Here is a 24,915-nt window from a genome sequence, read left to right as displayed (position 1 = left end):
TTGCAATTCTAATTACAATAATTGCAATTAATTTTAAACATTTCTGCTTGTTGTATTTAGGTGTGAAATCATGGTATAAAGTTCTGCTGGTATGTTCACGCCTTTTTCATTGTTCTAAAAATAAAAGCTTCTAAAATAAGGTATATTTCAAAATCTATTTTTATAATCTGTTTAAGTTTGCAGAACAGTCTGTACTATTTGGTGCATCCCTGAGCTTGCTACACCGCGGTTTATTCATGTGAGGCTGTCCTTGTTTGAAAGAAGGTGCATTTTCCTGCCATCCATGCCCTTCTCTTAGCCAGCTTTAGTTTGTGGCTTTACAATAGTGTAATTTGTCCTGGGAAAGTCGCTGTGTGCAGTGTGTGCAGGCCTTCAATTAGCCTCAGCCTCCTTCTGTGTTTCCCCTCTGCCTGCCTGCCTCCCAGCCCGACACAAACCAGTGATTGGTCCTGGTGCATCCCTGAGCTTGCTATAATGTGTTGCAGAGGACCAGCATGCTTTATTCATCTGCGGCTGTTCTCATAGGAAGGAAGGTGTGTTTTCCTGCCACCCATGCCCTTCTGTTAGCCAGCTTTAGTTTGTGTCTTTAAAACAGTGTTGTTTTTCCTGGGCAAGTCACTGCGTGTGGTGTGGCAGGCCTTCACCTAGCCTCAGCCTCCTTCCGTGTTTCCCCCCTCTGTGCCCGTCTCCCAGCCTGCCCCTGACCGATGACTGGCTCTGGTTCCCTTTTTGTCGACAATGTAGGGAAGCCCCATGCCCATGCTGCCCTTCCGGCTAAAGGCCCAGAGGCAAAGGGCAGCCCCTACAGTAGCAGCTCCAGACTGTGTTTGCCTGTGTTTGTCGGTGGAGCATGCAGTGCAGCCATCAACCAGCAGCAACTGACAAGGGAAGAAAGGTGCGGACAGGGGGAACCTCCATTACTGCTCCCTATTTAACTGTTCCTCCTCTCTTATTACTCCTATTAGCTAAGCCTGCAGTTTGCTGCATGTTGCCCACAGCTGTATGTCATCCTTATCTGGCATTTAGGTGAATTGACTTAGTTAGCCATTTTGCGGTTTTCTCCCCTATCTAGTATGTTGAATCTGGGTGTTTTGCATTTTTTGCGTGTTTGAAATTTTGGCTTTTTCTCCCTATCTAGGAAAGTTGAATCTGGGTGTTTTGCATGCTATTAGCATAATTGTTAATTTTTAATTGATCGAATGCTACATTTGACAAAATTCGACCAGTACCATACAATCAATTACAAACAAACAATTAAGCTGATACATACCAAACATGTCCCCTGCTACCCATGATCGGTATGTATTAGCCTTGGGGGATTGTGGGGGTGTCCCTCGCTTCCTCAAAATGGGAGGCGAGGGACCAGAAAAAAAACAAGAAAAAGGGACCGTGCAGCATCAGATCTGAACCGCGTTAGAGGGACGGAGCTGATGCCGCAGGGGTGAAGGGCCTTGCCAGCAAGCAAACAGGTAAGAAGGGTAGCGGTGAGGGGGTTTAGGGTGAGCGCATTTGGTTTGCAGATTAATCCTCTGATAATTGATCGCATGCAGGCAGTTTATTTTCAGACAGTTTGCCACAATCAATTATCAGACGATTAAACACCAACAAACCTTTTGCACTTGTTGTGTGTTAAAATGTAGTCTTTTTTCCCTCTATCTAGGATGCTGAATTTCGGTGTTTGCATTTGTTGTGCATTTGAAAAGTAGGCTTTTCTCCCTCTATCTGGGGGAGTTGAATCTGGGGGTTTTGGCTTTTGCTGTGTGATTGAACTTTAGGTGTTCCTCCCTCTATCTTTTCATCTAGGCTTTTTACTCTATTCAGAAACTCGCTTCTAGGAGTCTTTGCTTTTTTTGTGGTATGTTGAAACCTTGAATATTTACTTTCATCCTGGACACTTGAATTTAGATAGTTGCATTGCTGTTGTTTTGGAGTTGGGTGTCGTACATTGCAGTTCTCCCTCTCTCCCCCATCCTTCTCTCTGCACTCTCCGGCCATGGTGCTTTCAATCTCCCCTATCTTCTCTAACTGCTACTCTATCACCTATCCTATCTCTCTTTTGAAGTCTGGAATGGAAATGGTTCTAGAAGGATCTCCTGGTCTCCAATCCAGGCCTGCACATCACTGACACCTATGTCAATGCTTCTTCCAAGCCGACTGCCACGTACATTCTCTTTGTTGTTCCCTCTCTGGATCTTTGGTTTCCCCATATGGTATCAGTACTCCCCTCTTTCTCTTCCTCACCCATTCATGGTGGCACCCATTGGGAACCACTCTTGGCATACTTCTCTTCCTCTAGGGCCATAATTAATGTCTACCTGAATGATGCTGTCATGGTCCAGGTCTCTCAGCCCAACCTCCTACTTCTTGATAGGCATCTTCCATCTCTCATCAACTTCCTCCCTTCTCCTGCCATTTCTCCTTCTGCCACCCCTCTGCCCCTCTGCCACCACTGATTGGTGTACCACATTCCTGCACCCCTTATCAGAAGACCTTCAAAAGTGGCAACCAGCTACACTTAACTACCCTCAACTCTTGTTCTGCTGTCAAACACTCCTCTTTTTAAATTACATTTATAAAGCGCTCACACAGCCCGCAGGCATCGAGGCGCTGTTACAGGAATAGTTTTTTTGTCTTAGTTACGTATTTATAACGCGCTTAAACACCCAGAGGTTTCTAAGCGCGGACCCGGGGATCGAACCTGTGTTGCTTCATGTCGTCTTGCTTCCAAGACGCGCACGCTGCCGCTGAGCTATCCTCCCGGGAGGATATCTGCCACCTCCTTGAAGACCTCGACCTTGATGGTTCATGGCCAGCTCTGTCACAAATTTGAACATTTTCCTCCCTGTGGCCTACAAGATCCTCTCTAAGCCTGGGCCTAACCGGTCAGGGGGCGGTGTGCCCTGATCTTCCGTGAATGGGTCTCTGCTACTATCATACCCACTCAGTCCTACTCCTCCTTTGAATGCCTCATCTGCGTGGTGTCTCTCCTACCCTGTCGCTGATTCGGGCAACCATCTACAGGCCCCCTGGTACGGTCTCTCTCTTCCTTTTCTCTCAGAGTGGTCTAACCTCACTTCTTCTCTCCTGGCCTCCACCTCCAAGTTTCTCCACCTTGGAGTCTTCAATATTCACTATGACTCCCCTGATGCAGCCTCTGGACTCTTATGCAACCTCTGTGACTATCTTTCCTTCCCCATTCTTCCCTCTGGTCCAACACACTTAGCCGGATACACATTGGATGCTCTCATCTCAGCAGACATCCCCATCTCCAATGCCCTCACTACACCTCTCTCCTAGTATAACCATTCTCTCCTTTCCTCTCACCTGGACCTCCCAGGTCCCCGGCTAAGCCCCGCCCACATTGACAGTCTCCTTCTCCGTCATTCGCCCTATAAAGCAAGTGTCAGTTGCTGCTTTTGCCATCACCTCCCCTCCTGCCACTGACTCTCACTCTGACACAGCCTTTACTAACCTTCAACTCTCCTTCTCCAACACTCTTGACATCCTTGCCCTTGTCATGAGGATCTGCATGAAGACTGCCTGCAAGCGCAACACCAGGTATGACTCCGACTTGGCCTCTCTGAAACACAAATGCAGAACTGCTGAGCGGATGTGGCAGGTTTCAAGCACATCCTCTGACAGACTTGCCTGCCGCCTGCTTCAAAGGCAATACACACTATCCATCCACTCAGAAAAGAGGGCCTATATCCAAGCCTGCATCTCTGGGGCCACTTACAACATTGCTGCACTTTTCAAAATCTGAAAGGAACTCACCAATCCTACTGCAATCTCAATGTCTCCTCTGCCTCCCTGGCCCTCTGCACTGGTCTCTCACTTCATTACTAAAACTCAGGACGTCCTGTCCTCACACTCCTATACACCAATCCCTTCTCCCTCACCTGCTCTCAGGCCTCACTTGGACCCCCTCTCCCGTTCCCTCTCATATCAACTGTTGAGTTCTCTAGACAGGTCCACTCTATGAAGTCTCTTCTAAACAGGTGCTCCCCTGCTCCTCCAGAACTATCAAGGACAACATTGCCTCCCTTGCTCCAGCCTTGGCTCATTTCTGCAATCACTCCTTTTCCACTGGATCCTTCCTGCTACTCCTCAGATACTCCCTTGCACACCCTCTCCTCAAAAGCCTTCTGCTGACCCCTCCTGTCTGGCTTACTACCACCCTATTTCCATTACCCCTTCCTTGGCAAACTCTTGGAGAAGCTGGCCATCTCCCAGTGTATACACCACATTGAATCTCTGGTTGTCTCCACGACACCAGTCTGGCTTTTGAGCAGCCATAAGCATAGAAACTGCACTCTTGAACACCTATAAAGACTTGCTCTCTAATCTCGATTCCAACTCTCCTTCTGTTCTCATCCTTCTTGACCTTTCCTTGGCCTTTGATACGGTCAATCATGCCACCCTTATAAATCAGCTACATGATACCCTTTGCCTTGCGGACCTGGCTCTGCACTGGTGAACTCCTTCCTCTCTGACCAACCTTCCCATGTTCAACTGGGCCCTTTTCTCTACTCCATCGCACTCTCCACCTATGGTGTCCCTCAGGGCTCTAGTTTAGTTTAGTTTAGTTTAGTTAAGTTTAGTTTAGTTTATTCATTTATATTGCGCACCAGACCCGAGGGTATGAGGACGCATGAGCAGTATGGTTATTCAAAGCTTGGTAACAGGTTGCTTATACATTACTGTATTACAGTATGACAATGGAGGAAAAAGTTTACACGTTTACAAAAAGGCAGATATTTTTGTAATCTATCCTCTCACCTTGGCCTTTCATCATCTACCTTGCCCCTCTAGCCCATTTGATCTCTGCCTTCCCTCTTAACTTCCAGTGTTACGCATATGCCACTGAGCTCTCCTTCAAGCTGCCCTCCACTGCCTCCTCCACTTCCTCTCTCATTCCTATCTACCTGCTATTCAGGCACAGTGCACTGCTAACGGTCGCTGCCTTAATGCCAGCAAGACTGAGATCCTTCTCATTGGGACCCCAGACCCCTCCTTCCCTCCTACACTGTGGCCGCATTCTAGTGCCTCCCTCCCCTCACCCTCCTGTGAGACAAAACACCTTGGTGTTATCTTCAACTCCTTTCTCTCCTTCTCTCCTCACAACACGGACCCACTTTCAGCTGCAACTCCTCAGAGGCATTCTCCCTTTCCTCACCTTCCCCCAGAAACTCAATGTCTCCAGAGCTCTGGTCCTCTCCAGGCTGGACTACTGGCAACAGTCTCTTCCTCAATCTGCCTATATCCTCCCTTTGCCTGCTTCAACTAATCCAGAACAGGACTGCAAGACTTATCATTGGCCACAAGCCCAAGGATCACAGCCCTAAAATCTCATCTCTCCACTGGCATCCAGTTGCTGAGAGGATCAAGTTCAAGAACCTCTGCATCATCCACAAGGCTTTCTGGGGCCGGAGTCCCCACTACATCCAACTATCACTCCCTAAATATCTCCCTGCTAGAGCGCTTCAGTCTTCTAGCTCCAACTCTTCTTCCAAGCAGAGAGTGGTGGGTAGATCTCTCTCCTCTGCAGGTGCCTTCCTCTGGAATGGACTCCCTGCTCCTCTAAAACTTGAGCCGGATCTCCTTAAGTTCTGCAAACTTCTCCTTTTATCTTCCCCCTTCCCTCTTCCCTTCCCCTGCCATTGTCTCCCTCTGCCTCTTTTGACTGACAGCTTGGTTCCTTCAGATTCTTACATGGCACCAGGCCCTCCTCGACCAGTCTACCCCTGCACTTGGTCTCCCCTGACCAAACCCCACAAACCTGCACTTGCCCTCTTGAGCCATTCCAGCCCTTTCCCTCGCACTTAGCATGTGGACCTTCCTTCCCCTGCACTCTCTGCACTCCCCTGACACTTGTCAATCTGGCCCCCTCTTGGCACTCGCATAACTCATGGGCCCTTTGCACCCTGACCGGCACTTCCCTTCTTTGCTCTCAGAAGGCCTACTAGGACCGTTTTGTTTTTTCTTCATCCCTGTTCCCCCCTCTTGTCTTGTTGTGCCTTCAACTACCTTGGTGTATAGGCGCATTATAAATACCCAATAAATAAATAAATACACTGATGCAAAGTTTTCACCACCTTAGATGGCCTCTTGCCTAACACCTTTCATTAAAAAACACTGCTTTAGACAAGCTGTTTCATCAAAACGTATGCACATTTCCCTGTAGCCTTTCAAGGCTATAACCTGTCCTCTGTATACATAAAGAAACGTACAAATTCCCCTAATTCAATGGAACCTGTTCTATCGTGGACACAAACAATACCTTAAATGTCCCTAAGTCACCTAATTGAATTTCCAGGAAAAATCGATCAAAAATGTGAAACCCTTGTCTCTTTGCAAATGGAAAAATATATAACTTAATGCATGTTGCAGCACTTCTGTGCTTCTAAACACAGCTTAACATGGCATACCTACTCTGTGGGCTGGTTTGAAATAAACTCACCCTCAATCAAGGCCTTCATCTCAGGCCAACTTGTAATCAGCTTCCTGCTTCAATCTCCCTCACAACCCATCTCGTCTCAACGGGTGTCATATGCTTGTGTCATCTCGAGCCATGCTTTCTATCAGAAACCCCTTTCTCTTTTTGTACACTTATCTTGAATCTCACCTAATGATTGGTGTACTTGCTGGCCTAGTTGTTTATGATTTATATTCCGGGAAATCAGCTATATGTCTGCCACGTTTTTAAAATATTTTTGAGCAAGTTGCAACTTGCTTGATGTAAAAGAAAATGGACATGACCTATTCTAACATACAGGGATTCAGGCCTGCTCTTTAAAGGCTTTGATTAGCTTATCTGATAAGTTACATAATGCAGCATTCCCCACAGCTGGGCTGTGGGCTTGTCATGCAAATCTAATCTTTCTTTCTAGCCAGAATGCTCAGATAGTTTTGACTTATTCTGTTCTCCCTACTTTTAAGCTGATAGTCAGAGATATACTTAAAATATTCTTACATGAGAATCTCTTAATTCTAATTAACTTCTGAATGCACTCTGAACAATAGTCCTTTACCATTGTATAATGGTAATTCTAAAATTATAAATCCATTATGTGTCTACATCTAATAAATTCAATATGAAATCTACTTCTATCGACTATTCTTAAGCTCTAAATGAAATTCAATGGCACCCCCTCGTCTTTCTAAGTCTCTTCATGCGTTGGTACCATTCCATCCCTTATTACCACTTACATTGGATACATTACTTTCTATGATTTTAAGTGGCTTCTAGGTGCTTACAATAGCTGATGTGCTAGTCACACTGAAAAAAGGTGGTGTTTAGTATTTCTATAACAAGAAATACTAACCTGAATATTTGCACAAGCCAAATAGATTTTTTAATCCATCCTATTTAATAATTTAAAAGATCAATATTCATATATGTGCAAACCATAATATTACAAATAAATTGCCTAGTTTGTTAATCATCAAACCTAAAGAAGCCAACTTTTTCTTCGGTACCCTGTATCCCAAAAAATGCCCTTTTCTTGGATACACCTTTCCTAAATATTCTCAAAACAAACTGAATATGGAGATAACAATCTCACTTTTCCAATCTAAAATTTAAATCTAATGCCATGTTAATATGGATCATTGACATTTTTTTTAGCATTGATCATGTTTAATTAATTCCCAAAACGTTTAAATGCAATGTATTGTACCTTGTTCTTAGATGTAGTGTTCACCTGGATAACTGATGGTAAATTATTTAATACCACGCTATGGTTTCTGTTGAGTTAGTTATTATTGCCCATGCGCGCAAAGGGCGTTCTCAGGAGTAACTGCTGTTGTGCTGTGGCTGCGTGGGATTGCCTACACATCAGCTGTTCATTGGCAGGAGTCTTTCTCCAGAAAATGAGTGAAATTGTGTGCGGAAGAAGAAGCGCCATTGCGCGGTTAAGCCCTGCCCCTTTTGAAGCTCCGCCCCCTTTTGGCCCCGAGCTCTGGCTCGCAGGAAGTGGGCCAACAAAAGATCCTCCCAGGCACCCTTGCGGTGCTAAGCCAGTGCGCGCAAAGGGTGTTCTCAGGAGTAACTGCTGTTGTGCTGTTTCGCTGCTTGCTGTGGCTTTGCTAGCCACTTTACCTCAAGGGAGAGGTCAGCTGCACGCAGATTGGAGGAAAAGCAATAAGAGAAGCTGCACGACGAAATGAAGGAGATACTTGCTGAAACACCAACAGCAGGTTTAAGAACCCGCCTCCAGGTAAGACAAAGGTTCACTTCCCTTCCGGAAGTTGAGGTCAACCCCAACCTTTCACTGAAACCAGTGCAAAAGGATATGGCTATGCTAAAGCAGTCACGCTTACCTTTCAGTACCAAGAAGCGTAAGAGTCTCTCATGGGGGGAAATTTGACAAATGCTAAAAACACACCGGCTCCACTAGAAGCAGAGGTCAATTTAGAGTGTGCACTCAAACCCTTGGATCCCCACAATGCTTGCGCCATCGATATCCCTACTGAGACTACAAGTTTGCCACACTTGGTCCCTGGCAAAATCCAACTAGTTGAAGCTTGCAAAGACCAGGGAAGATCGGGAGATAAAGAGGCAAATATCCCCTGAACAAATGGCCAGACCAATTGCCTCACCCCACTTAAAGAGCATGGCACTTGTTTGATCCAAACAAGATTGCAACCGTGTGTGATTCTTGATAAAGCCTTTGATAGCTTGACATCAGAGACTGATATAGAGACTTTAGAGCAAAGTGGAAAACCTAAAGTAAGAGAGGAGGATCGCTCCAACTAAACCCCCAGTGGAGAGACACAATTTTGTATACAAGGTGAAGGTGAGGGAGCTGCTAGTCAAACCGCGAAAACTGGTATTGATGCCGATCTGACCGTCCCAACTGGGGACGGGTTGCTCTCACCAATCAAGAGTCGGAATGACCAATCAGGCAATATACCTGAAAGTATGAAAGGGGTGAAACTCAAGACCCCCCCTATCAATCTCTATACTGAAAAGTTACCCCTCAATCAAATCCCATGTGCATCTGCAGAAATGAATGCTTCATGGGAAAATGCTGGCCCTTGGGACTTGACTGAGCTAGGGCACTTGGATGAGGTCCTTCGAGACTCCGTTGTCACCAAGGGGGAAAAATCTCAGCAAAAAGCTCTCAAAAACGGAGCGTCAAAGGACTGCACAGATGTTGAACCCGCAGGATTTGACATTTTTCTGCCATATAGGGAAGACGATCAAAACCAAGGATACAAGGATTGAGAATCAGAAAGCAGTACACAAATTGAAGCAATGGCTTCGGCTAACGATAATCCTGGAGTCGAAAGAAATCATTATTCAAAATCCATTCAGGAAAGGACAATGGCTAGCCAGGAAAGGACAATGGATACCCCCAAACTTGGATGGGGAAATCACCTCGCCCAGTCCTTAGCTGGGAGAGCCAAACTATGTGATAGCTCAATGGAAAAAGATCATCCGAACTCGCTAGGAGCCAGCCATAGCAATTCTAGTCTTGCAAATAAAATCATGGAAGACACAACGATCCTAACGGTGAAATTTGAAAGAGAGACAAGGAAAAGCTTCTCTTTCATAAATGAGAACATGGCAGCATTAGACAAAGAACAAGCGTCAGGGAGATCTTTCAATAATGAGGCCTCCATCATGAACTCGACTAAGCCTCATGAGAAAAAGACATTAACTAAAATGTCTCAAACATCAGCTTGTGAAGAAAAAAGCCAGCCTCAAATTGATCAATGGAAAGAGCAAATCTCAGAAATAGTTAAGGATGCCTGTAAAGCAGAAAGACAAATGGATATTGATCATACTCAAAAAGTGATCATGGCTTCCTTGAACAACACACTCACTCCATTTTTAAAACTCTACGAGGTGTTAAAGGACTCCCTTAAAGAGGTAGCCAGCACAAATACACACATTAAAAAGGCTAATCTGCAAATGGAAGCTTCCTGCTGAGACTGGATATCCGAACTAACAAGGAAGCCGAGCAAACAAAACTCTGGCAAAATCGCCTCAGTGAATTAGCGAGAATAGACGCAAATGACAAATCACTACTGATGGAGGCAGTCCTTGAGGACTGCAAATGGATGAGAAGTCTCTACAAACAGAAAAATGAGCTGGACCACCCAGGAGAGAACGTAAAGGCTATTAAAGGCCCAATGAAACTAAAACAGGTTGACAATACTCACCCTGAACAAACAGACCAACCACTAGAAGAAGTTATCCTGATCTCTCGAAGGCTGAGGAAAGATGTGCTCTCACACCCAAACCGCATCATTCAAACTTTGCCATTTTTGCAGGTGGTAGTCAAAATGACCAGGCCCTCTCAATGGAAAGGTGGTGCCAAAGAAAAAGCAAGAAAATGGGATGAAATCAAAAAACGAACCTCTAAAACGGGAAGTAAAGGCTCAAGAGCTTTCCTGAGGAATTTGAGAACACCACCCAAAAGAGAAAGCACACAATGTGCAAAGAAGCCAAGAAGAGAATTGAAAATGAGCGAGCTGGTTCTACCAGTGGATGATAGGGAAAAGACAACCAAAATACAGTGGCACTAGATGAGGAAGAATGGGACGAGATGGAGCAAACTGCTGATTTAAGTGACTTAATTGAAATAATGGTTAAAAACAGGGAAGAGGAGAAATGGGATAACATCAGTTTATCTGAATGGCAAACCATAGATAACTGGGAAACTGCCGACTTGAGAATGCAACCCAAAGAGCAAAAGACGAGGAAACTCCAAATGAAAACCTGCCAAAGCTGAATAAGAACCCAGAAAAAAAGCCAGATTCTTCAAACAGATGCCCCCTCGATGAGGGTCAAGGTGACACTATCTATTTCAAAACCCTTGATCAAAAAGGAAAGAGTATGACATCAAAGATAAGTCCGCACGAGAGAAACAAGAAAAGCCCCACCTAAATCTAAAAACCTACACAAAAGCAGAGGAACATACAGAAGATGATTTGAGTCATGCCCCGCCTGTGCGGACCACCAGAAAATCTAGACCACCTAAAGGATGTTATTTAAAACTGGAAACTACATCAAAAGGTCCAAAACAGGTGTTGTTAAACAGGAGTTATGTGATGACGCTCTGTAATCAAACCCCCGCGCTACGTATGATATCAACAGATGATATACAAATTGTGGAATTCCCACGAGAAAAGCAGATGGACCAAGTAATACTCCACCTAACCTCCAATAGGATTAAACAGAAATTGCTGGAGGCCAGTGACATCCTTAAAAAAAAAAGTTTCCATCTAGAAACCCTGGATGAAAACATTGAGCCTAACAGTTTTAAAGAAACAAAGCAGGCAGAAAAGGAATACAAGGATATGAGGAAAATACATAACAGGAAAAAAGTCAACAATAAAGATTGCAACGAAAAAACCAGACTGACCCCAATGGACGACACTAAGAAGAACTCTCGATCAAATGAAAAAGAAGACCAGAAAACACAAAGATCCATCCATAATGAAGAAAAGCGCTGAGAAATTGAAAACCCTGATGTTCACCGTGGATAATTCCGGGATAATTCCGGGAACCTGAGCAAGAGCAAAACAAATTCTACTGAGGGGAAAAAGAAGTCCAATTATTGGACATGGATGGCCAGTACTCTAAACACGAAGAAGAAACAATAGATTGATACTGTGCCTCATGGAACACCAGAGGCTTTAAACATCTGTTTTCCAAAGACAGTAACTTCTTGGGGCAATATGACCTTATCTCTATTCAGGAATCCTGGCTGCGTGAACCACCAGTGTGTGAGGGATATGAAGTGTTTATAAATCCTGCCAGAAAGGGGCCAAAATGGAGACCATTTGCGGGTCTTATGATTCTAAAAAAATTAGATAGCCCCCTACAAGTGCTGGAACACAATATTCCGAACCCCTACGTCCAAATATTAAAAATAGCATTCAAATCAGAGGAGAAAGAGGGGCCATCAAGGATGCTACTGATTAATACCTATTGGAGTGAAAACATGCCGAATCTGGAGGGGTACCTAAAAACCATTACGAATGCCATAGATCAATCTATGAGGGACGAAAAAGATCAGCTGATTCTCCTCAGCGGGGACTTAAACATTAATTTGCTGGACATGGAGGGTAAAATCAAAAAGACTGAAAATCTAGTAGGGAAAGAACAAAAATGGATGGAGGAAATGAGAATCCGAGACATGAAGATGCTAAATAGCCAGATGAGAGGTGATCGATGCTAAATAGCCAGATGAGAGGTGATCTGTCGGGAGCAAGTACGTGGCACAATGGTAAATCAGGAGCTTTCCTGGACTATTGTTTCGTAGGAGGGAATACTCTTGCATGGATAAGTTCATTCATAATAAAGCAGCAAGCTCGCAGTGACCACAGTTTACTGGAAACAGAACTTGCCTGGAAAATTAGATCAACCCCAAAGAAAAAAGGCACGCTGGAAACTGAGGTGTCTTGGGGAAGAAATCGATTAAGGCTAAAAAAACAGTTAATACCTAAACTGGTCCAAGACTACAGTAAGGCCATTGAGAACGGTGAAGAGGTGGTAGAATATAAATGGCTGCTAGAAGCTTTTGAGATCAAGTTGAATCCAAACAGTGTGAAAACAATTGAAAGAAAACATGCTTATGATGAACTTCTAGTGGCCAGAAGAAAACAATACAGATCTGATCTGACACGGATAAATAAGCTAACCTAAAAAAAAACATAACCGTAGGAGCAAGTGTCAGCAAACATACAAAAACTGGCTACGCTCTATCCGCTTCTTGAGAGAACAAAGAGACACAGAGAAAATGCTAGCAGCAGTCTCAACAAACAATACAAGAAGTATAGACCCCTAATCTATCTCCCTGGGCTGTGGAATTTGACAGAGATGACATTGTTATTCTGATAAAAAAGCTCAGTGCCTCCAGGGCTGCTGGGCCAGATGGCATCTTGAACAAGATGCTTAAAGACAGTTGTGAAGAATGGTCAGACCTAATATATGCACTGTTCCAACAAATTATACAAGCAAGGGAAATTCCAACTTCCTGGACAGAGGCATACATTGTGCCGATCTATAAAAAAGTGGACAGAGGAAATCCCAGAAATTATAGACCGATAGTGTTGCTGGATTCATTTGGCAAGATATTCGCGTCCATTCTGTTAAGAGACTTAAAAAAATGGGCGACAAAGGCGAATATCCTGGATGAAAGACAAACAGCCTTCATCAGTGGAGCAGGAACTGGTCTAAATCTGTTCCTAATTAACCTGATGAAAGCAAAAGCTCTGGAAGGAAAGAAAGCCACTTACCTAGCCTTTATTGATCTCGAACAGGCGTTTGATGGGATAAACCGGGAGCGCCTGTGGGAAAACATGAGGAACTGGAGATGCCCACCAGACCTCTTAGAGGCTATTCAAGCTTTATCTACTGGCACGACGATCCAGATCCAAACGACAGCAAATGGAGGATTGACCAGAAAGATTAGAACCTCTCGCGGAATCAAACAGGGGTGCTCCTTAGCCCCCTTTCTATTTGTCATATATATGGCAGATATGAAGAGCACTCAAGCCCAGATTTGCGCCTTCCCCTCAAAGATAAATGGGGCTGAAGTCCTGTGGATGTTGTACGCAGATGATGCAGTATTTGCCGATCAAACGCCCATAGGACTGTAGCGACGGATTGAGACCTTCAATAAGTACCTACTAGAAAATGACATGAACATAAATATCAAGAAGTCTATGGTACTAATAATGAAGACCTGTCGAGGAAACAAATCGGCAGGGGAAGAGTATGCCTGGTCGCTGGAGAAGGAAAAATTGGAGGTGGTGGATACAACATTATACCTCGGGGTAAGGATAAACAAAAACTGTAATGAAGAAGGGCACTACGCACTGATCTGGGAAAAGCTGGTGACCTTAACCAATCAAGGGCTGATTATCCATCGAAGGTACGGAAAGTTCTCCTTGACGCCCAAAATAACCTTCTATAGACAAAATGTGGTGGCCGTAATTACTTATGGAGCAGAGGCCCTGTTAGCCTTGCAATGGGAGGTCTGGCGTCTGTGCGAGGCCTATTTTTGGCGGAAAATTTTGCACTTTCCAAACTCGCTGCCGATTGAGCTTATAAGAACGGAACTAAGGCTCCAATCACTGGCATCAACTGTGTTGTGGAAAACTCTAACTTTCTACAGAAAATGCATCCTGGATAAACCATCTTGACCGTATAAAATTCTAGCACAGACAGGGCCATTAAGTGGAGATACGATACTCCAATCCTGAAAAAGGAAATGTAAGTCCATCCTAGATCAATTCGGCATCCCTGATGACACTCTGAAATTCAATTCAGGCAAGGCCAAAAGAACCATCCATGAAAAAGATTGGGAGGAAACTCAGGCGATTAGACAGTCAAGAAATCAATGCCACAACATCATATGGGAGCGAAAAGCTTTAAATTTGCTCCCCCCATACCTGGCGAAGTTTCCATCAAGCCACTACCGAGACCTTCTGCTGAGATGCAGACTTAACATCTGGAATTCGAGAGAGTTAAAATGGAGAAGAAAGCTAAGGGAAAAGTCAAAAGCATTCTGCAGGTTCTGTAAAAACAAAGAACACCTGGAATCCATTAGACATGTGATGTTAGCGTGCGCGGCCCTGGAATGAAACCGCCAGGTAGCTATGTGAAGCTATACTATCAATATTTAGCCGACAACAGAGGAGGAGTATTGGGAGAGATTAATGACAGTCGAAAAAGTTGGCAGAACACTAGATGCCTTAAAATTCGTGGAATACCTAAAATTGTAATTGGAGGAAGATGGATCGGAGGATGAAGAAAACTCTGAGGGCCCACAGTAATCACTCGTCTCATCTAAAAACTCATTAAAAAAAACGGTTTAAGAAAACATCAGTACTTACCGAAAAACAATGAACATTTATATGATGTGTCAGTATGGAAGATGGGAAAAATGTTAAAGGTTTTAACATGATTATTGAGATACTAAAAGAATTCCAGGATGAAAAAATCCCATAAATGTATTGGAGATTAGAAAGATTACAGACTGGATATAGTGTTTACCTATTAACCCAAATCAGATTCAAGATCAGAATCTCAAAATATTACACTACCAAGTACACCTGTGAGCTTGGATGCTGAGAATAACTATCTAGCTGAAATCAGATGATATAGAAAAGCTGATAGACAAACCTGTTCAGGGTTCACACAAAAATATCTTTTTTGGACATATAAGAATTACCACAAATGAGCAAATCCAAAGTCAAAGACAAAGAGGCTGTAGAGGCAAAGGAACAAGAAACAGACAGAAACAAAACAAAAGGCATTATTACAAGATCAAAAGGAAGACAAACTCCAAACAGATAAACAATGAACAAACTATAATCAATTTATCATCATTTGAGCTAAATGAGACAAAAAAGAACAAACTCCGCAAGGGCTCTCTTTTGCTCCTAATATGTATTTGAAACCAATAGAACGATATGTAGATCGAAACAAGTTCTTACTCAAATAGAAACTTAAAAACAAAACAGGGAATTTATCTGAGGAATCTATTATTATTCAAGAATTCTCAGTACATAGATTGGAGGACTTGAAACACATCAAACCGTTACTTGGTATAGAAAAAGATATTACACCAAGCACATCACAACTAATTGATTACCTGGATATAAATCAGGGATCTAATCGAAAAATCTCTCTTAAACTTAAATCTAAATGTAATCCAATGCTAGCTAATGTCAATGTTATTGGTATGCTCTTCAATGCAATGACAGAAGATATCATCAAACATGACAAAAAATGCTCTAAAAAGGCAATTTTTGGAATTCAATAATACAGAAATTTGAATCATTTGAGCTAAATGAGACAAAAAAGAACAAACTCCGCAAGGGCTCTCTTTTGCTCCTAATATGTATTTGAAACCAATAGAAGGATATGTAGATCTAAACAAGTTCTTACTCAAATAGAAACTTAAAAACAAAACAGGGAATTTATCTGAGGAATCTATTATTATTCAAGAATTCTCAGTACATAGATTGGAGGACTTGAAACACATCAAACCGTTACTTGGTATAGAAGAAGATATTACACCAAGCACATCACAACTAATTGATTACCTGGATATAAATCAGGGATCTAATCGAAAAATCTCTCTTAAACTTAAATCTAAATGTAATCCAATGCTAGCTAATGTCAATGCTATTGGTATGCTCTTCAATGCAATGACAGAACATATCATCAAACATGACAAAAAATGCTCTAAAAAGGCAATTTTTGGAATTCAATAATACAGAAAAGTTGAATGGAACTTGCAAAGAACCAGATCTACTAATATGACAATGGGTAAAGGAGGTAACATTGTACTCCTCAACAAAGAGGACTATGTAAACATAGCTTCTGACATTTATATCAAGAAGCAGATTGTGAATTATACAAGACAATCCTTGGATCAAACAAGTTCCTACAACACCTACTAAACTATAATATTGGTACAATGAAGGCATCACAAGTAAAAAGGATTTGACACAAAAAAGGTTAAACATCCTGTTAAATGTTTAATATATTTTTTACAAAAAACTCAAAAGCAATATGAGGACTTAACACCGGGAAGACCATTTGTGAAAGGCATTGGTTCTATCTTAGAGCCCATCACAGAATTCATATATATTTTTCTGAATCCATTTGTTGTCAACTTGATTCATATATTTGAGATAGTATGCACATCGACAAAAGTTAGAAAACATAAGGTGGAATAAAAAAATATTGGCTTGTCACATTAGATGTTGTGACATTATATAGTTTGATAGAGCACACATTAGTCCTAAAAACTATTAAACAATGTTATAATAAAAAATCTGCATCACATTTTTTTGGAAAAGGAAATGCTGTTAGATTTGACAGATCATGTTCTAAAAACAATTATTTTCCATTCAATAAGGACATTTACCGACAATGCAGCGTAGTAGCGATGGAGGGCTAAATGTTCCCTTTCAATAGCAAATGTTTTGATGGGTTTCTTGGAAGAATTCATAATCATGCCAAACAAATATACTGGAATTATTAGTAGGGCCAGATATAGTGATGATATATTAGTGACTTGGAATAGAAAAAATGTGAAATTGCAAGGATTTGTGGAAGAACTGAATCAGAATATACACCATGTTCACTTTAACATGAGGCAAAGCTAAAATATAATTTTAAGACTTACAGATTTTGATTATAAACAACAAAATTGAGACCAAAGCATACCACAAACCAACTGAAGCGAATACTATCCTGCATGCTCTGAGTTGTCATAAGAAAACTGTATTTAGCAACAAACCAGGAGGAGAGTTTCTATGAGTTCGAAGAAATTGTTAAATTAAGGAATTTTTTGAAGAACATTGTCAAATATTATCAAAGAGATTCAGAGAAGGAGCGGATGGGGAAAATATATTAAAAAGTTGATTAACAAAGCCACAAATGCAAATAGAGCGAGTTTAGTTACTCCTAAATTTAAAGAAACTGGGAAAAAAGAAACATGTTTGTTCATAACAACGTATAATTCTCAAAGTCATCAAATCTACAAACTGATCCATAAACATTAGAAGATACTACAGTTGGACGAGGAGTTACAAACTCGTATAGAAGAAAAAACAAAATTACTTTTCAAACAAGCAAAAACATACAAAAATCTATTGGTTCCCAGTTTCTTACATGAGTATAAGATAGTAAAAGATACTGAAAGCTAGTTAAAACAACTATTAGGGGCGTTTTCAAGTGTGGTTATTTCACTCAATGTACATTTTCACATAATAATCTAGTGAAATTCACTGATGACTGGAATAAAGTGGTAACTATTAATGAATTTATTCATTGAAATAGTATTTCTGTCATTTATGCAATCACTTGTATTTGTAAAAAGAAGTGTATAAAGGCTGCACGATCAGTCCATTAAAATACTAAAATACAGAATTTATTAACACCTGAGAGGAATCAAGATCAAAGACATGAAAGAACCTTTTGCTGTACACTGGTGGAAAGAACATGGAGATGAATCAATGTAAAATTAGACATTTTGTGGAACTGAAAAGGAACCGAAGAATCTCAAAGGTGGCGAGCGTGTAAAAATATTGGGACAAAAAGAAGAAAAATAAATGTTTTTCTTTCTAACAACAACAGTTGGATTAACACAGATCATGAACTCCATTCATTTTTGTGAGCACTAACAATACAATAGGATCATGATATGAACAGAAATGTATAAAAGTGAGATGGGATTGATATGAATGTGTATGTTATGTTTCAGTGGGGTATTATATAAGTGTAATAATAACAGGTCTGAGCAGATATTGGGGCTGATTCGTGGAATGTTTTGCACCGAAAAAAACGGGGATTTGAGCGCCATTCTTCCCGCAAATCCCCATTTGTTAAACAGGGATCTGCGGGCAGAATGGTGCACACATCCTCGTTTTTTGGTGCAAATAATTCTATGAATCAGCCCCATTGTGTGTTTACAATAGGAAATGGCTCACACATTAGTTCTAAGGTGAATTATGACTGAATGCAATACATGAAAACTTTTTATCGTCATGCATTTTGATTTTTAATGTATATGGAGATTTATATTTTTTGACTACTCTGATGCTTTTTTATAATAATCTTGATTAAATGTTTTTGAGATTACATATATGTAATTACATTAAGGTGGAAAATAAATCCCCCAAATAATCTAAATTATGTCATAGTATAGTAAAGCATGTATCTTGTATAAGAAAATGGTGAGGTATCTGCACAATACTTTGAACAGAAGCTTCTATGTGGATGTACTGACATTTCTGATTATAATGAAATTTAAGATCCATTTAAAAAAGAAAGTGCAGCTGTTAGCTCCTAGCAGGCCGTTTTTGTATTATTTTAGCCTAGGATGTTCTCCTGTTTTAAAAAATGTTAATCATTGAAATTAATTTCATATTTGTGTAACAACATTATTTTACTTTAGGCACTTTTCTACACCAGTGGTCAAGCGAATTGTGAGAATTGTGTGTTTAGTAGCTAGCTTGTTGTATACCTCGACTTACGAACTACAACTCCCTAGAGTTTTGTAGTTCAGCTTACTACTTAACCTCCGGTTAGGCGCATCAGCGCGGCATCGGGGTGGTGCCAGTCTACGCGCATATAAAGCCGTATGTTTTTCCCGCGCACTAGATACATTTAAAAAAAGTACAGCTGGAAGCTTCTAGCAGGCCGTTTTTGTTTTATTCTGTTTAAAACATTTTAATCATTGACATTGACTTTATATTTGTGAAACAATTGTAATTTACTTTAGGCATTTTACTACAGCTCGTGGTCAAGCAAATTGTGAGAATTGTGTGTTTGGCAGCCAGCTTGTCGTACTCCTCGGCTTCGCTCGGCCTTGTAACTATGGGCCCCGGGGCATTACCTGACTCGGTAATGTGCCAACGGCTCGGGGCTTATTGCTTAAATAACATCAAGGCAGCTGATTTGGAATGCTGTTTTACGAAACTCATGGCTTCTACTTCAGATGGGAACTCCCCCGACTCCCTAGCATTAGAATATGAGAAGGCCTTTACCACACTGCTGGATAAGGTAGCTCCTCTAAAATCTAAGTCTGTTTGAGAAAGAACAAATAGACAAAAATGATTTACAGCAGACTTGGTAACATGTAAGCAAGAAAAAAGGAAAGCAGAAATAAATTGGGTCAAATTACAGACCCAAGAGAGTAAGAACAGTTGGAAAGATTTAGAGAAAATGTATCGGAAAGAAATCTTTAAGGCAAAGCAAGACTATTTCTACACGCAAATATTGAACTAAAAAAATGTATCAAAGAAGCTCTTGGAAATTCTTAAGAACCTGGCAAAACCACAGGCCAAAGTAAAAAAGTGGACCCTACGGATGAAGACTGTGAGATAGTCCAGAGAACATTTGCGGATAAAATGAGGACAGCACAGGTTAGCATTGCAAATAATTTGGACAAGCTTTTGCCTGTTTCGGCGCCATAGCCGCTGGGACACCACAGCATATTAATACCCCCTTGTTTGCGTTTGGAGCTATCTCCAGAGACAGGCTGGAGAGAGTTCTCAAGATAATGCATCCTACCACAAGTTTTGAGGATGTTATTCCTTCATTAATTTTTTTGGAACAATGGGACATTGTTATCCCTTTCTTGATGTGCTTTTTTTTTAACTTTGGTTTTATTGGTAATTTTTCAGAATAAGAAACAATGACAACACTGGGAGCAGTATGAATATCACATTAACATCATCATCGAACCCCCGTAGTCTCCTTCCCCCTCTTCCCCCTCACCTCCCACCCCAACTCCACCCCTCCCCCCAGATCAGTGTCCCATCGTAAAACCAATCGCAGGAGTCGTCATCAGTACTCGAAGTTCAGTGCCTTGGAGCCGTGCTATGCGTTCCCTTAAATGCTGGTTTAGACAGATCCGCTGACTCCCGGGCCGTGGGCTACCCCATTGTTCTTGAGTGGTTCTCTCCGGGCTCCATCGCCCCCCCGCCCCATGTTGTCCACATAATGTCAGTGAGCCTCCCACCCCCATGCCTGGTAAACCCCCTACCAATTTGCCTGGAAGGTGCTCGATTCATTGTTTAACATGGCTGTCAGTTTGTCCATGGGGAACATGTTCTTCAGTTTTTTTAGCCAGTCTTCCTTAGAGGGGGTCTCCGGACTTTTCCACCTTTGCGCTAGGGCCACCCTTCCTGCTCGCAACATGGTCTCCCACATCCTTGGGTACCTATATATTTCCGCCTCCTGCGGTGGGAGGCCCAACAACATCGTCAGAGGATTGAGTGGGAGAAGTTCTTCGGTGACCTCTGCCATCCATCCCCGTACCTTCTCCCAGAACCCCTGTACCTTAGGGCAGAACCACCACATGTGACCCCTTGTCCCCACTTGGCCACATCCTCTTGGGCATCTGGGGGACACCCCCGGGAACATCTTGGATAACCTAGATGGGTCTCTATGCCATCCCTGTAAAATCTTAAAGCTGTGCTCCATGTCCGACGTGAACAGGTTCCCATGGAAAGCTATTTTAAACACCCTGGACCATGCGTCTTCCGAGAGAGCCTCTCCTGCCAGGTCGTTCCAGAACCCACAAAACCATCCCCTCCCTTCCAAGTTAACAGTGTTCAATATTTGGTACATTTTGGATACCACCCCCTTCCTCGTTGTGGCCGTGTCTAATAACTTTTCAAAGGGGGTCAGCTGTCTCCGCAGATTCAGGCCCCAAGTCTGGTCACAGAGGATGCCCTTCAGGCGCAGATATTCAAAGACCGAAAGAGACCCCCGCCCAAGCGCATCTCGCAGCTCCTCGTATTCAAGGAACTCGCCCTCCTTGAACAGCTGCCCTGCCCATTCCAGCCCCCCATCCGACCAGGACTGGGCATTCCTAAATCCCCTTCTACCTAGTTTGAGCTGGTGGCCCCAGAGCGAAGACATCGGGGAGGGCCAGGAAGTGAGGTGCGCAGTTGTGGGTCCCTCCTTCCAAATCGACCAGAGTATTCCCAGGGTTGGGTGGGTCTGCAGTTTATTTGGGATGTGTTTACGCGGCAGTCACAAAAGGTCGCGTACTTTCATAGGGTGGGCATCCATGTCCTCCAGATAAGACCAATAGGTGCCCATCCCCTCCCTCATGTGTTCTAACAGGACCCTTAGCTGGGCGGCCCGGTGGTAGAGAAGGAAGTCCGGCAGCCCGAAACCACCCTCCTCCCTAGGTAACGTTAGAATGGCCTTCCCTATCCTCGGGTTCCGCCCTTGCCAAACAAACTCTCTGACTGCCCTCTGTAGGTCTCCAAACATCTGGTCGGGGACCCCCGTTGCGACTGCCGTAAAAAGATACAGCAGTCTTGGGAGGATGTTCATTTTCACCGCTGTCATGCGCCCGTACCATGACAGGATCATACCTCCCCACCTCCTCAGGTCCGACTTTATCTCTGCCATAATGGGCCCATAATTCGCCGAAGCCAGTTTAGAGAGATCCCTTGTGAGGAGTACACCCAAGTACCTGATGGAGTCCTTCCCCACCACAATCCCCGCACACCCATCCCGGTGGTCCAGCCCCGGGTCCCGAGCCCTCATAGGGAGTAACACTGATTTTGATGCGTTTATTTTTAGCCCCGAGAATAGCCCAAAGGTCGTCATCAGGGCCAGGAGGGGGGGGAGCGAGGTGTTGGGCTCCACCAGGTATGCAAGAATATCGTCAGCAAACAGGGAGAGCTTGAACTCTACCTCTCCTCTTTTAATCCATTTAATGTTGGGGTGAGCTCGGACCGCTATGGCCAGGGGCTCCATTGTCAGGACATATATTAAAGGGGAGAGTGGGCATCCCTGTCGCGTCCCCCGTGTGAGGGAGAATGAGTCGGAAAGTTCTCCATTCACCTGTACTCTCGCCGTTGGGGCCCCATATAGGGCGGAAACCCAGTCCCTGATGTGAGCCCCGAAGCCCATTCGACGGAGGAGGAGTTGCATGTACCTCCACTCCACCCTGTCAAAAGCTTTCTCGGAGTCCAGGGAGAGCAGACTTGCATCTAGATCTGATTCTTGAACATGGTGGATTAGGTCTATCGTCTTCCTGATGTTATCAGAGCCTTGCCTGCCCCCTATGAATCCCACTTGGTCCCCGTGAACCAGCTTGGGCATTATCCCCTCCATCTGTTTGCCTATCACCTTGGCCAGGATCTTTACATCTATATTGAGGAGGGAGATTGGGCGATATGAGGAGCATTCAGTGGGGTCTTTGCCCTCTTTGGGCAGGACCACAATTATGGCCCTCATCATGGTCTCTGGCAGAGAGCCCCCCTCTAACACCCCGTTAAACACCCTCACCAGGTGAGGGGCTAGCATAGCCAGAAACCTCCTGTAGAAGTATACGGAGAAGCCGTCTTCCCCCGGGGACGTTCCCACCTTCATCCCACTGATTGCGTGCTCCACCTCCTCTTCCATCACCCGGCCCTCTAGACCCTCCGCCATTTCACCTGTCAAGGACGGAATCTGAGTGACATCCCAGTCATATTCTGACGAGTATAACTTTTCATAGTAACGGCGAAAGGCTGCTCCAATGTTAGGGGTGTCGTGATCTAATGATCCCCGATCATTCTTCACTGCCTTCACCGTTCTGTTCCTTTGAATCTCTCTAAGTTTCCAGGCCAGGATTTTGTCAGCTCTGTCCCCCTTCTCATAATATTTCTGTTTCACTAGCTGGAGGCTCCGCTCGGTCTTATGTAGCAGGAGGTCTTTCAACTGGAGTTTGTAGTTTTCCAGGGAAGCAATCTGCTCTCTTTCCAGGGGAGCCTGCGGGAGGTCACCCGGTTGGAGATGGGCTATCTTTTCCCTCAGGGATTTTTCCTGGGCCTCCCTCTCCCTCTTTTTCTGAGCTCCCATTCTAATGAGGACGCCGCGTAAGGTCGCCTTAAAGGCGTCTCACAGCACATGTGTGCCCACCTCGCCGTTGTCGTTCAACTCAAAATACTCCGAGATGGCGTCCTGCACCTCCTGTACTAGAACTTCGTCCTTCAGCAGGGAGTCATTACACTTCCATCACCCTCTACTGCCACTCCGCCATCCCCCTACTATAGTGGTACGGACCAAGTCGTGATCGGACCAAGGAACCGGGTCAACCCTGTGGCCAGAGACATGGTGGAGGAGGGGTTCATCTACCAGGATATAATCTATACAGGAGTATGATGTGTGGATTGCAGAGTAGTATGTGAAGGATGGGAGGCCTGTCCTGGGAGTCGGGATGGTGTCCACCAGGCCAAGCTCCGCGTTGACCCTCTGGAATGTACGGGCCATGGTTTCATCTGCGGCCCTAGTGAGCTGAGGCCCCAAACGTTTTCTATCCGCGGTTGGGTCTAGAACCATATTGAAGTCCCCCCCCACCACCAACATCCCATGAAGAAACAATTTCAATTTGTCCTTCACTCCCTCCCAGAATTGCGCCTGGCCCTCGTTAGGGCCGTACACAACTGCAAGAGTCAGAGGGGAACCCTGCAAAGAGCCCTTTGCCAGCAGATATCAGCCCTCTGGGTCTTTCACTGTGGCTTCCACTTCGAAGCCAACGTCCCTTGCTAGTAGTATGGCTACCCCCCTTTTCTTGGTTCTGTGGTATGCACTGAGGACCTCCCCGATCCCGCCCCCTCGCATTTTTGGTTCCTTCCCCCGGGCCCAGTGTGTTTCCTGAAGAAAGAGCAGGTCAAGCTTTGCCCTGCTAAATTCCCTGCAGACCAAGGATCTCTTGGTTGGGGTGTTCAACCCCGGTACATTAAGGGAACCCACGCCCAGGGTGGGCAGATCCTCAGCCATTGTCTATGATCAACATCTTACTGGGTAGCTGGCTCGTGGCACTTTTCCTTTCCTGCTCCTTTTGTATTACAACCTGATCTCCCTTACCCCCTCCCCCTGCCCCCCCAGGTGGGCCTTAAACCTGTCCCCAACTGCCCCCTGGTCCCCCCCCCGAACTGAACAACCCCAACTGTTCCTTCACCCCCCACGGCCCCCCCGGCGTCCAGCCAAATAGTTCCACCATTGCTGGTAATTGGCCGGACCACAAGCCTACCGCATCCGGCTGGGCTGATGTCGGAAATTACTCCTCCTTGAGCCCTCCCCTTGTCCCCCAAATCCCCCCACCGAGCCCCGTCCCCCAGGTAACCAACATACTTGCTGTTCTGGGAGGCCCCTTACATCCCCAGACCCCGTGGTCCTGGAAGTCTACTCGTCCTTGTGCCAGGCCGGACGGTTGTGATCGTGAATTGAGTTCTTTGCTCGGTTTCCCCGTACCCTTTTGTACTTCCAGGCTACCCCAGGCTCGACCGGCCTGCTCCTCCCTGGTCGGGGTCGGCGTCTTCCCTGTCCGTCGCCGGGGACGGCGGGTTCAGTTTCTTAAATTTCCCTGGACCCGTCTTCTTTCTCCTCTCTCCTTGTGACCTGCGTTCCCTGGCTCCTTCCGC

The sequence above is a fragment of the Ambystoma mexicanum genome, chromosome 2p (genome assembly GCF_040938575.1).
Source record: "Ambystoma mexicanum isolate Mex_15411 chromosome 2p, UKY_AmexF1_1, whole genome shotgun sequence".
NCBI classification, from domain to species: Eukaryota; Metazoa; Chordata; class Amphibia; order Caudata; family Ambystomatidae; genus Ambystoma; species Ambystoma mexicanum.
This window is presented reverse-complemented; position numbering follows the sequence as displayed.